This window comes from Canis lupus, chromosome 7 (assembly GCF_011100685.1).
Source record: "Canis lupus familiaris isolate Mischka breed German Shepherd chromosome 7, alternate assembly UU_Cfam_GSD_1.0, whole genome shotgun sequence".
NCBI lineage: Eukaryota > Metazoa > Chordata > Mammalia > Carnivora > Canidae > Canis > Canis lupus.
In genome coordinates, this window is record NC_049228.1 from 80148512 (window position 1) to 80160981 (window position 12470).

At 59.3% G+C, this 12470-nt stretch overlaps 1 protein-coding gene across 1 annotated transcript in view; it reads right to left on the reverse strand.

The window, feature by feature from the left end:
* The window catches only part of CTIF (cap binding complex dependent translation initiation factor), a 278706-nt gene extending 268206 nt beyond the window's left edge, over nt 1-10500 (reverse strand). The window contains 1 exon segment of the mRNA XM_038543993.1: nt 10326-10500. The gene's annotated coding sequence lies outside the window, so the exon portion shown is untranslated.
* Between the last annotated feature and the right edge of the window lie 1970 nt (nt 10501-12470).

Genomic DNA, 12470 nt, shown 5'->3' on the forward strand with positions numbered 1-12470 from the left:
GCTGAGACAACCTCGCTGCCCAGGCAACTTCCGCTCAGCATAACCCAACGTGGTGCCTGGGGCATCTAGGAACCCCACAGACCCCAACCATCCTGGGAACCAGAAGAACCTGAGGACAGCCCAGGGCACTGCAGGCAGACCCCAAACACTCTGGTTATGAAGCCCCATCCAGTTTGGTGGCACACCAGGATGTGGAGTTCCCAGCTGACACTTTCTTAAGCTCCTGATTCAGACTCCTAAGCCTCCCAGCTAACGACCCAGGAACAGGGCAAAGGCCTGTGGCTTCTCAGCTCTCAGCCTCCCCAGGAGGCAGGCCCTAAAAGGGAACAGCGCTGGGAATGTCAGCTCCGCCTACCCCAGATGGAACCACACACATTCTTTCTGAATAACTTTGGGACTCAACTGTCACAAGGACTGTTAGGCATCTCCCCAGTCTCTGCCTCCCTGTCCCTCTCCCTCACAGATGTCACTTTTATTTAAGGAGGTACACAGAGAGGGCCTAGCACTGCGCCTGGCACCTAACAAATAGATACCTGAGAAACCTCAGCTCCCCGCACCAGAGTCCAGAGTCATTTGCTTATAAGCTGAAATGCATTGTGGGTGTTGGAGGAAGGAACCTGCAATGCGTGCTGTTGCTTCTCCCGTGTTAATCTGAAAAGCACTGAGCCAGAGCTTCTCAAAACGTCTACATCGCAGACTGTGCCCATGCAGCCAACGTGGCTAACCGCACGCCCATCTGCAAAAACTGCCTCAGTGCTCAGTAAGTTAGGACGGGACTCGGCTGGTCGCTCGCTCACAGAACCTCAGCCTTGACAAATCAAGGCCCTTCCCGCAGAAGCCAACAGGATGGTGAAGGGCCTGGAAAATGTCTCTCACCCCAGCCACAGCGGTTTTGGGGGGAAAGGGCTGGGTCCTGCTGGGGGCTTCTGTAAGGCCTTTCCAGCTTGAAGGCCAAAGCCTTCCAACGAGGGACGAGGGACAGGATGGGGACAGGATGGACGCAGGGGACGGGGCTGCCTCACACAGCAATATGCCCCAAGCCACGGGAAGCACTGGAGCAAGTGCTAAGATAGTCAGGATTCTCCCACCAGCTAGGAGATCCCCTGGGCAACTCGAAGAAACGTGGTCCCTGGATTGAAGTTCCAGGAACCTGAGCAGAGGAGGTGATGTGGTACCCAGTCCGCAGGACCAGCTGCAGGGCGGAGTCTGCATAGGGCACCCTTAGGGGAACCTGGACAGAAGCCTCCATAAGGACGTGTCCTGAGTCAACGGTAGGAGAGAACATTCTGGCCTTCCTGGACAGGCTTCTCGGCAGGCTTCTGCTAAGAGATGAAGCCCCGGGGCAGGAACACTCTTTTGCAGGCACTGGCGTGGAGCTGTCTCAGAGGCCCTTTCAAAAGGTTCCCAGTAAGGCCTCTCTCTCCTCCTCCTCCTCCTCCTCAGTCAGGCCACCTGGGTCCTTCAGCATTCTCTCCACAGTGGCAGATACTCAGATCAGTGAAGGGTGAGGAACCCAGAATCTTACTCGTGCTCCTGGCAGCTGAGAGCTGGGGGGGCCTGGTCCCCGGAGGCTTTATCTGCTAGCTCCTCCCTCTCGGGGGCCCGTATTTGTGGTGGACATCCAAAGCCATAACAGGCCTGAGGTATTCTTTAGTTTCCAGGGTCGATTTTTTTCCCCCTCCAGCATGGGGATCCGGGCGGAGACTGCCAAGCTCTCCCTCCCCCACTCCCATGCCAATGGGCTGACGTCTCTTCCATCCCCTCTCCAAGTGTGCAAGACTTTGCAGGGGCCCGGTTTAGGGAGGGCTCTCCATTCCAACTGCCATCTGGTCTCCTGGAGGACACGTTGCCAGGACTCAACCTCCTTTGGTTCTGAGACCAGTATACTCACCCCTCAGACCCCCCACAGCCACCCCAACCCCCCAGAATGGCCCAAGTGGAAGCTGACTGTCCACATTTCATGTTGGGTGCCCCAGGGGCTTCCCGGCCATTCTCTGAGCTCAGCTCGTCTTTGAAAGGATGCTAGTTATATTTTATACAGCATTTCTAGGTGCTTGGTAATTGGAAGATTTCCAAGTTTTTTACTCCATTGTGGCACTAAAAATATTCGAACTCGGGGTTGGGATACCCTCTTTGGACTTGCTCAGGAGAACCTTCCCTGGCTGAGCTCCCTCCCCAAACAAGGAACTCTGGCCACATCCCTGCAGATCCACACACAGAGGTGGAACACCTACTATGTGCCAGGCGCTATTTCAGGCCCTGAAGGCCCCAAACCATAAAGGCTGGAGTTCTGCCTAAGACCCATCAGCTCTCTGGAAATGCAGTGTGGCAAGAAGCATCCACAACACTCGGCTACTGAAATGGCACACCGCGACCTGCACGTGACCTGCGCACGTAGTGAAAGCTTTTTAGTGGCTTCATGTCTCCACGTCTGGGGGCCACCACGTTGCCCACTCCTCCGAAGCCGGGTCCAGTCCCCTCTGGCCTCTGCTCATGCCCCGAGGGCCTGGAACACGGCTCTGCTCCTCAGGGATGTTGAAAATGAAACAGCCTGGCCCCTAACTCTCCAGGCTCCCAGCTGAGGCGTGCTCTCAGCTGTCGCTGGATCCTGCCAGCTGGGCCTCCAGCATGACACAGCATCCCCGCCCGCTTCCCTGAGACAGCGCCCAGGCATGACAAAGGATTCTCTGACAATGGGAGGAAGAGGTCTTTTATTGTCTCTGGCAGCCCCCACGGGATCCGGGCAGATCTCTCCCCCTCCCACAACCCCGGCTCCTGCCCACACACACGTCCCCGGAGGGGCTGCCCTGCACACTGGACCGTCTATAAGCCAGCTCCTCCTCGGGACGCTCCTGCCGGCAGTTCAAATCCAACACATCTGGGGTGGAGCTCACGAGGTCCTCCTTGTCGCCCTGACCTCAGGTGACCTGCTCTGGCAACCAGAGGTGCACACCTGGGTAAAGGCTGCCATCCACCCTATCCGTGAGGCCAGAAACCTAGGAATCACTGGGACTTCTTTATTCCTCCAAGCTAAGCAATCACTGCAGCCTTTGGTCCCCAAATGTTTATACTATGTAGCCTTGCTTCCATCCCCCTACACACAGCCCTGGCTCCAGGCCTCATCCCTGGATACGGGATGGAACCTGTCATTGCCTCCTTGGCCCAGCGACCCCTTGGCTCTCTGGGTCACATTCCCTTCTGACCCACAGCAGCGTGCCTCAGCTCTGCTCAACTCCCCATCCTCCACGCTCCACCTGCGGTCTCAAAGCCAAGGTCCTCGGCCAGGCTCATAAAACCCTGCGGATCCGTGCCCTATCTGCCTCTCCAGCTCTGAACTTGACCTTCCTGCTACTGTCTCTCGCTATGCCCAGACAGCCTCAGGTCTCCCCTCTTAAGCACATGCTGTTCCTTCCTGCTTCCATCTCCTCTCCTGACGAACTGCTTTTTATCCATTTGCTTTTGGCTTCTGTGCGGTCTCCTTTAGGAAGCCCTCCCTGATCTCTGAGGCTAGAACGGGTGCCTCTTGACCAAGCTGCTGTATTTCTCAACCACTGTGCTCAGAACCCAACTTCCCCTTTATAGACTTTTGGGCCATTTCCCCAATTGAAAACCTATCCTAGGCCCTCCATGACTGCAGACCCACTCCCAAAGTCACCTCTTTCACAAAATCAACCCAACTGGCCTCTGTCCCCATATTGCTGCTCTGACAACTGTCTCCCATACTTTATCCATCCCAGCCCTGACTAAGTTAGTCAGCACTTGGGTCTGACTCTGTGCTGGATCTGAGCTAACGGTTGGCATAAAAAGTTCTAAAAAATTGGATGCGCTCCACTCGCCAAACTGTAACGACGGTGTGACACCATGAACCACCCCAATCCTACGCACTGGATTTGAAGTCTGAAGACCTGGGTTCAGATCCCCACTCTACTTCTTCCTGGTGACTTGGGCACGTCAGTAACCTCGGAGGCTCAGTGTCCTTGTGTGCAGAAAGGGAATAATGCTGACAGCCTTGCATGGTTATGGTCAAAAGCAGATGAGATCACTGGTGTGAGTTACTCTGCAAACCGTAAACGCAGATCAAGTGTAGTCCCCAGTGCCAACCAACCTCCATCCAACTCCACTACCGTCACCAGTAGTTTTTATATTTACTGAGTTAGGCAGGAATCAAATGAAAGCTTTGGGTCCTCTTCCTAAAAAAATATGTGCACGCCTAACAGCTTTGCAAACACTTTCAGGAGGTTGCAGAGGACCCTGCCATCAGAAGGGGAAGCCAAAGACCAAACCTAAGTGTACTGGGAAGCCCCCCAGGCATACCACCTCTCACAAATCTATGCCCTCGGCTGGGTTCCTGGATGCCAGAGACAAAACGTAAGGCAGGGAAGGGTAGTCTCAAGGGAAAAGCATCTTAAGACTAAGAGGTGAATTCCAGAACCAGAGGAAAGCAGAGAGGAGAGAGTAGCATTCTTGCTCTTTGGGAAGTGAGAATCCCACACTTTCTTCAGAAAGCATCACAGTATTGGAAAAGGAAGGTTGAGCAGGCATGGAAATCTGGACTTTCTAGTCCCAACTCTGCCAAGGGCTCCCGGTGACTCTGGGCAAGTCATTTCATCTCGATTGGCCTCTGGCTCTTCACACAGAGATCAGCTCTGGGTGCATCTGTTTCCCCGCACACCCCCCCCCCCCCATCCTGAACCACAGCTTTGGCCCGGGTTTAATTCAGAAACAAGAGGCAGATGTCGACAGTCGGCGTGCTGATAACTGAGGGAAAAGGCCACCATCACAGCACTGCTCTGCAGTAAACTGTGTACAGCAGGAGGCTGGACAGCAGAAAAGCGGGACGAGTAAAACAACTGAGCCCAGGTGACTAGGTTGGCAGTGAGGCCAAGAGGTGGACGATCCCCCAAAAGAACATCGGGGGAAGCTGCCACATTATCGGGAAAGCTATGTAGCAATGCCATCACATTTGGAAAAATCCCAGAAGCTGCGATTCGCCCGTCTGTTTGAACCTCCTGTTCTCTCTCTAGGCTTGGGATTCTCTCTCCATCCTCCCTACTGCTCCCTCCTTCATCATCAGAATGGCAAACAATGGAACCTCAAGACAAGGGTACTGGACTCCCAAGCTGATACGAAACTGAGACGACAGTGTCGGGGGCCCAGGAGTGAGTTTGGGAATGAACAGATAAAAAGCAGACCCACAGCAAAACATCCCGACCCACCTGTACGACAGAAACTATTAAACCCAGGCAGGGCCTGAGTGAGACCTTGGCCAGAGCCGCAGCCTATCGCTGAAGAGAGCCTGCCAGGGCCGCGGGTAGCCCAGCAGAGCTGGGGCAGAACCAGGGAGAAAAAAACGTGTCAGCTCCTCACTGCTCTGCGGAGTACCCCACTGGTTGACCTCCAGGTCGCTTCCCTCCCGCTGCCTAACTTCCACGGAAGGACATACCTGCAGACACACCTGGGAGGGTGTGAACCAACCGCCCCAGGTCCATGCTAACAAGGGTCGGAAGGCTGTTGTTCCTCTGCCTTTGCTCTAGGATAGGAACTGGCATCACACATCCTTCCCACCAACATGTGTGAAGTTGACTAAGGCTCAGGGTGAGTGCTCTATAGTATTTATGATTTGTTCTCTCCTGTAGGCTGTGAATCATCCATTTTACTGCATTATAACGTAGCTATTTCTACTCTACTATCTTTGTGTGCCCCCAAACAGAGTAGAGTAGCTAGCCTAAGGTAGGTGTTCAATAAACATATGCTGGATTTAAAATCTTAACGTTTATCTCCACAGCTAGAATACGCTTTTGGCAGGCAGGGATCGTGTGTTCAATTTTCTTTGCACACGCTTCCAAGACACAGAAACATGTAGGTGCCCAATACATAATCGTGACTGATTAGTTGGTCAAACATAATACACCCTCTAGGCTCAGGCTGAGCAACCTTCCTGTACATGAACTCTGAAAAATACATTTGGGCATGTGGGAGCTCTCTGCTCTTTCAGGGCTTCTCTATCCCCAGAGAAGCAGGGGGCAGGGGTATCACCTGGGATGGTTTCTCAGAGATCTACACTTTTTTTTTTTTTTTTAAGATTTTATTTATTTGGGATCCCTGGGTGGCTCAGCAGTTGAGTGTCTGCCTTTATCGCGGGGGGTGATCCTGGAGACCCAGGATAGAGTCCCACTTCGGGCTCCCTGCATGGAGCCTGCTTCTCCCTCTGCCTGTGTCTCTGCTTCTCTCTCTCTGTCTCTCTGGGTCTCTCACAAATAAATAAATAAAATCTTTTTAAAAAAATGTATTTATTTATTTGAGAGACAGAGAGCGAGCACAAGTAGGGGGAGAAGCAGAGGGAAAAGCAGGCTCTGTCAGAGCAAGGAGGCCAATGATGGGGGCTAGACCCTGGGAATCATGACCTGAGCTCAAGGCAGATGCTTAACCGACTGAGCCACCCAGGCGCCCTAGGGATCTACACTTCATTTATTTTTTTTTTTAAGATTTTATTTATGGGATCCCTGGGTGGCGCAGCGGTTTGGCGCCTGCCTTTGGCCCAGGGTGCGATCCTGGAGACCCGGGATCGAATCCCACGTCGGGCTCCCGGTGCATGGAGCCTGCTTCTCCCTCTGCCTGTGTCTCTGCCTCTCTCTCTCTCTCTCTCTCTCTGTGACTATCATAAATTAAATTAAAAAAAATATTTTATTTATGTATTCATGAGACACACAGAGAAAGAGGCAGAGACACAGGCAGAGGGAGAAGCAGGCTTCCTGCGGGGAGCCCGATGTGGGACTCGATCCCAAGACCCCATCCCCAGACTCAGGACCACAACCTGAACCGAAAGCAGACGCTCAACCACTGAGCCACCCAGGTGCCCCCAGGGATCTATACTTTAAAGCAATGGTTTTGAAACCAGTAAGGACACTGAATCCACGAGCACACTCACACGAACACAGGCATGTGTTGCATAAACATAGATGCCATAGGGATTTATTATGCGCAGGTATGATTCTGGGATAGCGGACGTATCAAAGCTGATAACCACTTACCATTAGCAAATTATCAGATAAGTAATAATAACAGCAGTGCAGACTTCTGTTCTTTAATGGCTCTTCTCATTAGAACTGGTAGCAAATCAAAAATGTTTTGACGAAGGATAAATACCAGTATAATTTACCCCCTCCCTCAGGTTCAGTACTTCTGGGGGCACCAAGACCTACTCTCAAAAAAAAAAACCGAAACGGGCACCTGGGTGGCTCAGAGGTTAAGCATCTGTCTTTGGCTCAGGGCATGATTTCTGGGTCCTGGGATAGAGGTAGGCATCCCCCACCCCTCCCTGCAGGGAGCCTGCTTCTCCCTCTGCCTGTGTCTCTGTCTCTCTCCGTGTGTCTCTCACGAATAAATAAATAAAATCTTAAAAACAAAACAACCACCCAAACACATGCACACAGGCCAATGCTTAAGATTAAAAGCTATAGGCCTGGAGGAGAAATCATAGGACTTCAGAAAGGAGGAACGGAGGCCTTCACCCCAGCCCCCCACCCCCAGAGACCTTGGGCAAACCCTGGCACTATTTGAGTCTCCCTGTGCTGGTCTGTAAAATGGGGTTAGTAACCCCCTACCTCACCTCACAGGACCCTCTTAATCAATGTGATGATTCAAAGTGGGGGTAGAGGGTGGGAGAACACCCGGCCAAGTCATACAAACATAGTATTATCATTGAAATCTGTTAATCACCGGTGACACTGTACCCCAGAACGCGTTACAAAATTACTGCCTACCAGCTGCATTATCTAGGACGGACACCTGACAGCAGAGGAGAGGATCTGTGTGTAAACCGAGTCCCCTTACAAATACTCAAAGGGAGTTTCCTCCGGCAACGAGCGCGTCCTGCAGGGCCGCGCAGCTGGGGTTGTTGGTTTGCTGGGTGCCGTCTGCTCCCCTAACTGGGCTCTCTGGGACGCCTGGCGACTTCCTCGCGGCCGAGCCTGCTCCAGGCCGGGCTCCCGAGGTTCGCAGGCCGGAGCCCGCGCTGGGCAGCAGGAGCAGGAACCGGCCCCGACAGCCCGCGGCCCCTCCCGGGCTCCGGCGGCCCCTTCCTCTCTCCTCCGGCTCCCGCGGCGGGGCTCGTGCTGTGTCACCTTCGCCCACCCGAGGCTGCAGCCGCCTCGGGGCCCGCAGCTCCAGGCTTCCCGGCCGCGCGCCCGCCCTGGGCTCGGGGCGGGACCCCAGGCCGCACGCACCGCGGCGAAGGCGGCCTAGGACGGCGGGGGTGGGGACAGCGGGGGGGGGGGGGGGGGGGGAGCCGGGGGGGGGGCAGGCGGGGGGGGGGCAGGCGGGGGGCAGCGGGGGGGCAGCCTGGGGGCAGCAGGGGGGCAGGCTGGGGGGCAGGTGGGGAGCAGCCAGAGGGGGAGCAGCCGGGGGGGGGCAGGCGGGGGGCAGCTGGGGAGGGGGCAGGCGGGGGGGGGCAGCGGGGGGGGCAGCCTGGGGGCAGGCGGGGGGCGGGGGGGCAGGCGGGGGGCAGGTGGGGAGCAGCCAGAGGGTGGGCAGCCGGGGGGCAGGCGGGGGGCAGCCGGGGGGGGGGTGCAGGCGGGGGGCAGGTGGGGAGCAGCCTGGGAGCAGCCGGAGGGGGGGCAGCCGGAGGGCAGCCGGGGAGCAGCCGGGGAGCAGCCGGGGGGCAGCCGGGGGGGGGGGGGGCAGGCGGGGCCTGGCAGGCCGCGCGCGGGGTCTCCGGGACCAAGACCTGGAAGCGGGTGCGCAGGGCGCGCTGGTCCTCCCCAGGGTCCCCGCGGCAGCGGCGGGCGCCGGACAAGGGTCCACCCGAGCGCGTCGCCGGGGTGGGGGGCGGCGACAGCGCGCGCCCAGGGCCCCTCCCGGCCCGGCGGGACCCGCACCCCGCCTCGCCGAGGAGGCCGCGGGCCGCCGGGTCAGGGGGCGTCGGGGCCGCGGAGGGAGGCCGGGCGCGTGGCGCGGGACCCCGTCGCCGACCCGGGCGCCCGCCGCTGCAGGGGCTCCCCGGCCGCACAGCGCAGCACCCCCGGGCCGGGTCACCCCGAGTCGCGCTGGTCGGGCCCCCGCGCCGCCCCCCGCGCACGGCGCACACACGGGGGGGGCGACGCCTCGCTCCTCGGGCGGGGACACTGCGGCCTCCCGCAGCCGCCCCCCGCGGCCAGCCGCGCCCTCCCCGCTCACACCGGCGGCGACCGCAGCCCCGGGAACTCGAGGACCCGAGGCGCGGCTCCGAGCTCCGAGGGTCTCCGGGCCAGTGTCGGCGCGTCCCCAGCTCGCGGCCGCGGTCCCCGGGACGCCTCCCCCTGGCGGCCGGGTCCTCGGCCCACCCGCCCCTGCGCCCCCGCCCCACGCCCGCGTCCCGCGCTGTCACCTGCTCCTCGTCCAGAAGAGCCGGGGCCGGAGCCCACCCCGCGGCCGCCCGCCACTGGCCGCCGCGAGCCTGTCTGCTTGGGCCCCGCTCCGCCGGGCCGGCCGTTCCCCGGGCCCGATTCCGCCGCGGCGACGGGGATCCTAATAGGAAGCCGACAGCCACCTCCGCGGGCGAGGCCCGAGGCTGCGACCGCAGGGACCCGCCGACCCGGGGTCCTGCCGCGCCGTCCCCGCGCCCCCGCGGCCCGGAGCGAGGGTGCCGCCCGCCTGGACCGCGGACATCCCCGCGCACTCCCGCCGCCGCCACAGACGCGATCGGTCGCCGCGGGGAGGGAGGGAGGGACGCAGGGGGGAGGGGGGAGGGAGGGAGGGAGGGGCGCCGGGGACCGTGTCCCGGGTCCGTCCGGAGCCGCCGGCGCAGCGTCCCGGGAGGCCCGGGGCGGCCGCCCAGGGCCGCGCTCCCTACCTCGGCGCGGCGCGGTCGGAACAGCGGCAAGTTCGGCCGCGGCTGGAGCCCCCGCCTGATGCAGCCCGTGCGGGCCGCGACACAAAAGGGAGAGCGCCCGCGCCCGCGCTCCGCCGCCCCCCGCCCCGGCCCGGAGCCCGGCACATGACAGCGGCTGCACCGCGCGGCTCCGACGCGACTCGGGCTCCAGCCGTGCGCCCCGAGAGCTGCCCCTTCCCGGGAGCCCCGAGGCCACGGCTGCGCGCCGGGCCGGGAGCCCTGCGGGGGGAACGCGGCGAACCTGGGGGGGGGGACCCTGGAGTGCGACCCGCCCCCGGGAGGGCGCCGCAGGAGGGGCGCGGGGCGCGGGGCGCGGGGCGGGGGGGCTGATTGTTGGCGGCGGCTTCCCGGGACTCATCCCTAAGCACGCGCACGTCACGCAGCCTCCCGGCGGTCCCCGATCGACCCGCAGGCTGCGCGGACTCCAGGAGGGGGGCGGGCGCGGGGGGATGCTCACCTCGGGCTCCTCCGGCCGCCGCTCCGGGTCCGAGGCGGGGTGGGGGAAGGGGGCAGGGAAGGGGAAGGGAGGGAGGAGGCTCCGAGACCGACTCCTGCCGCGAGTTCCGCGCGTCCCGGCTGCGGAGGGGACCGGGCGCCCCAGCGCAGACCCAGCCGCGAGGGGAGGAGGGAGGGAGGGGAGGGAGGGGCGGGCGGGGGGGGAGGGAGTAGAGGAAGGAAAAAAAAACCCGATCCCTGCTCTGACACAGGGAAAGAGAATGTAGGCGAGTGACGTCCCGGCCCCGCCCTCCCCTCCGGCCACGTGCGAGGACCCGAAAGGAGTAGGGCGGCGCGAGGCCTGCCGGGAGGTGTAGTCCGCCTTTCTTCCCGGGGACGGCGGGCCCGGGAGAGCGCGGACCGCGGGGGCGCGGGGGGCACCTCGGCCCCGCACAGCTGGGGGCTCGGGCGCGCTCCGGCTTGCGAGGGAAACGCTCGCTTTCCTTCCGGGGAGGCTCCAAGGACGAAGACTTCCGTGCCCAAAGTGCAAAGTCTGCCCTAATGGCAGGTAAAAGGAAGCTCTGCGTGCTCCCGGGCGGGCGTCTGAGCCGCGTTATTAATGCCGCGTTGAATGCCAACGTCTGTGACTGAGATGTGTGTGTCACGGTTAACAGTTGAACGTCTCTGAGGTTTGGACAGGGAGGCCTTCCTTCCTGAGAAACACAGGATGCTGTACCCCCCTCCAAGCAAGGGTGGCCGCAGTACAGACCCATTTATGGACACACGGGACTTTTGATGAGCACTTTCCACAGATGGGGCACGTCCGGGAATGCCGAGACAAGCAAGACTCTTAGTCCCTCCTGGAGCTCAAAGTCTAGGGTGAGGACTACAGGCAATGAAAGGATAGGGAGTGAGACAACACGTCACACAGGGATGAGCAGAAAGTTCTAAGGGACCCTTGGCAGGAGCAGCCAACCAGGATGGAGGGCGGATGCAGGGCAGGAGGAGGCTTTCTGGAGGAGGTGGCACTTGACCTAAGGATTACTAAGACTTTTAACGAAGCCGAAGGAAGGGGTAGGCATCTGACTAAGACTCTAGGGGAGACAGAAAAAGGCAATTCTGAAAGTCCCAGCAGTTTGACAAGGCGGGGGCAAGGGGGGGAGCTGGGGCGGGGGCAGACTGATGGGAGAGTTTGAGGTGGGGGGAACAAGAATGGAGGGTGGGTGTAGAGGGCAGAAAGAGCCTGGGATGGCTTCTCACTAGAGGTGAGGCTTTAAGTAGGCCTTGAAAGGAGGGGTGGGATTTTGAGTAGAGAGCCTATCTTCCAGGCTTGCGACTCAGCATGAGCCAAACTATGGAAAGAAAGCAAAGCTCATCCACAGCGACACCCTGCAGAGCAGCTCATTTGATCCTTGTAGCAAAGGGCATGGGGACATGTCATCCCCTCCCCTCTAGGGGAAGACAGCAGGTCCACAGCTGCACTTTGGTACAGAGTGGAGGAGGCATAGGAAGCGAGCTGTCTGGGTGCCAGGTCTGGTCCCCCCACCAAAGGAACATGTTTAAGCATACCTGACTTCCCGCTGGTTTGTCCCTCTTAGCATTTATGCCTCATTGGTTCAAGCAGCGTCTTATTTTTTTATGCTTTAACATCTGGATGATTTCCTAGGTTTGTGAAAACATGCGATAGTACTGGAGTCCATCCACTCAGCAAATTCCCATTTGCCTACCTTTTTCGTCAATGCTGTTTTGCACGATGTGTGCTATGCATGCCACCTGCACAGAAACAAGAATGGAATGGTCTGGGTCTTGGTTTTGCTTTTGCTTTATTTTTTTTTTTTTTAAGATTTCATTTATTTATTCATGAGAGACAGATAGAGGCAGAGACACAGGCAGAGAGAGAAGCAGGCTCTATGCAGGAAGCCTGAGGCGGAAGTCGATCCCGGGTCTCCAGGATCAGGCCCTAGGCCGAAGGTGGCGCTAAACCACTGAACCACCCGGGCTGCCCTTGCTTTTGCTTTAAATCACACCCCCAGAGGTGACAAGAGGCTGAGCAATGTGCAGAATGCAAAACATCCGCGGAGAGTACACACCTCTGTTTGGGGAGAGTGCCTGGGATGAGAGGGCCAGCCGGGACAGCGCGCAGACGGGAAGTCAGCTTGACCCCTGG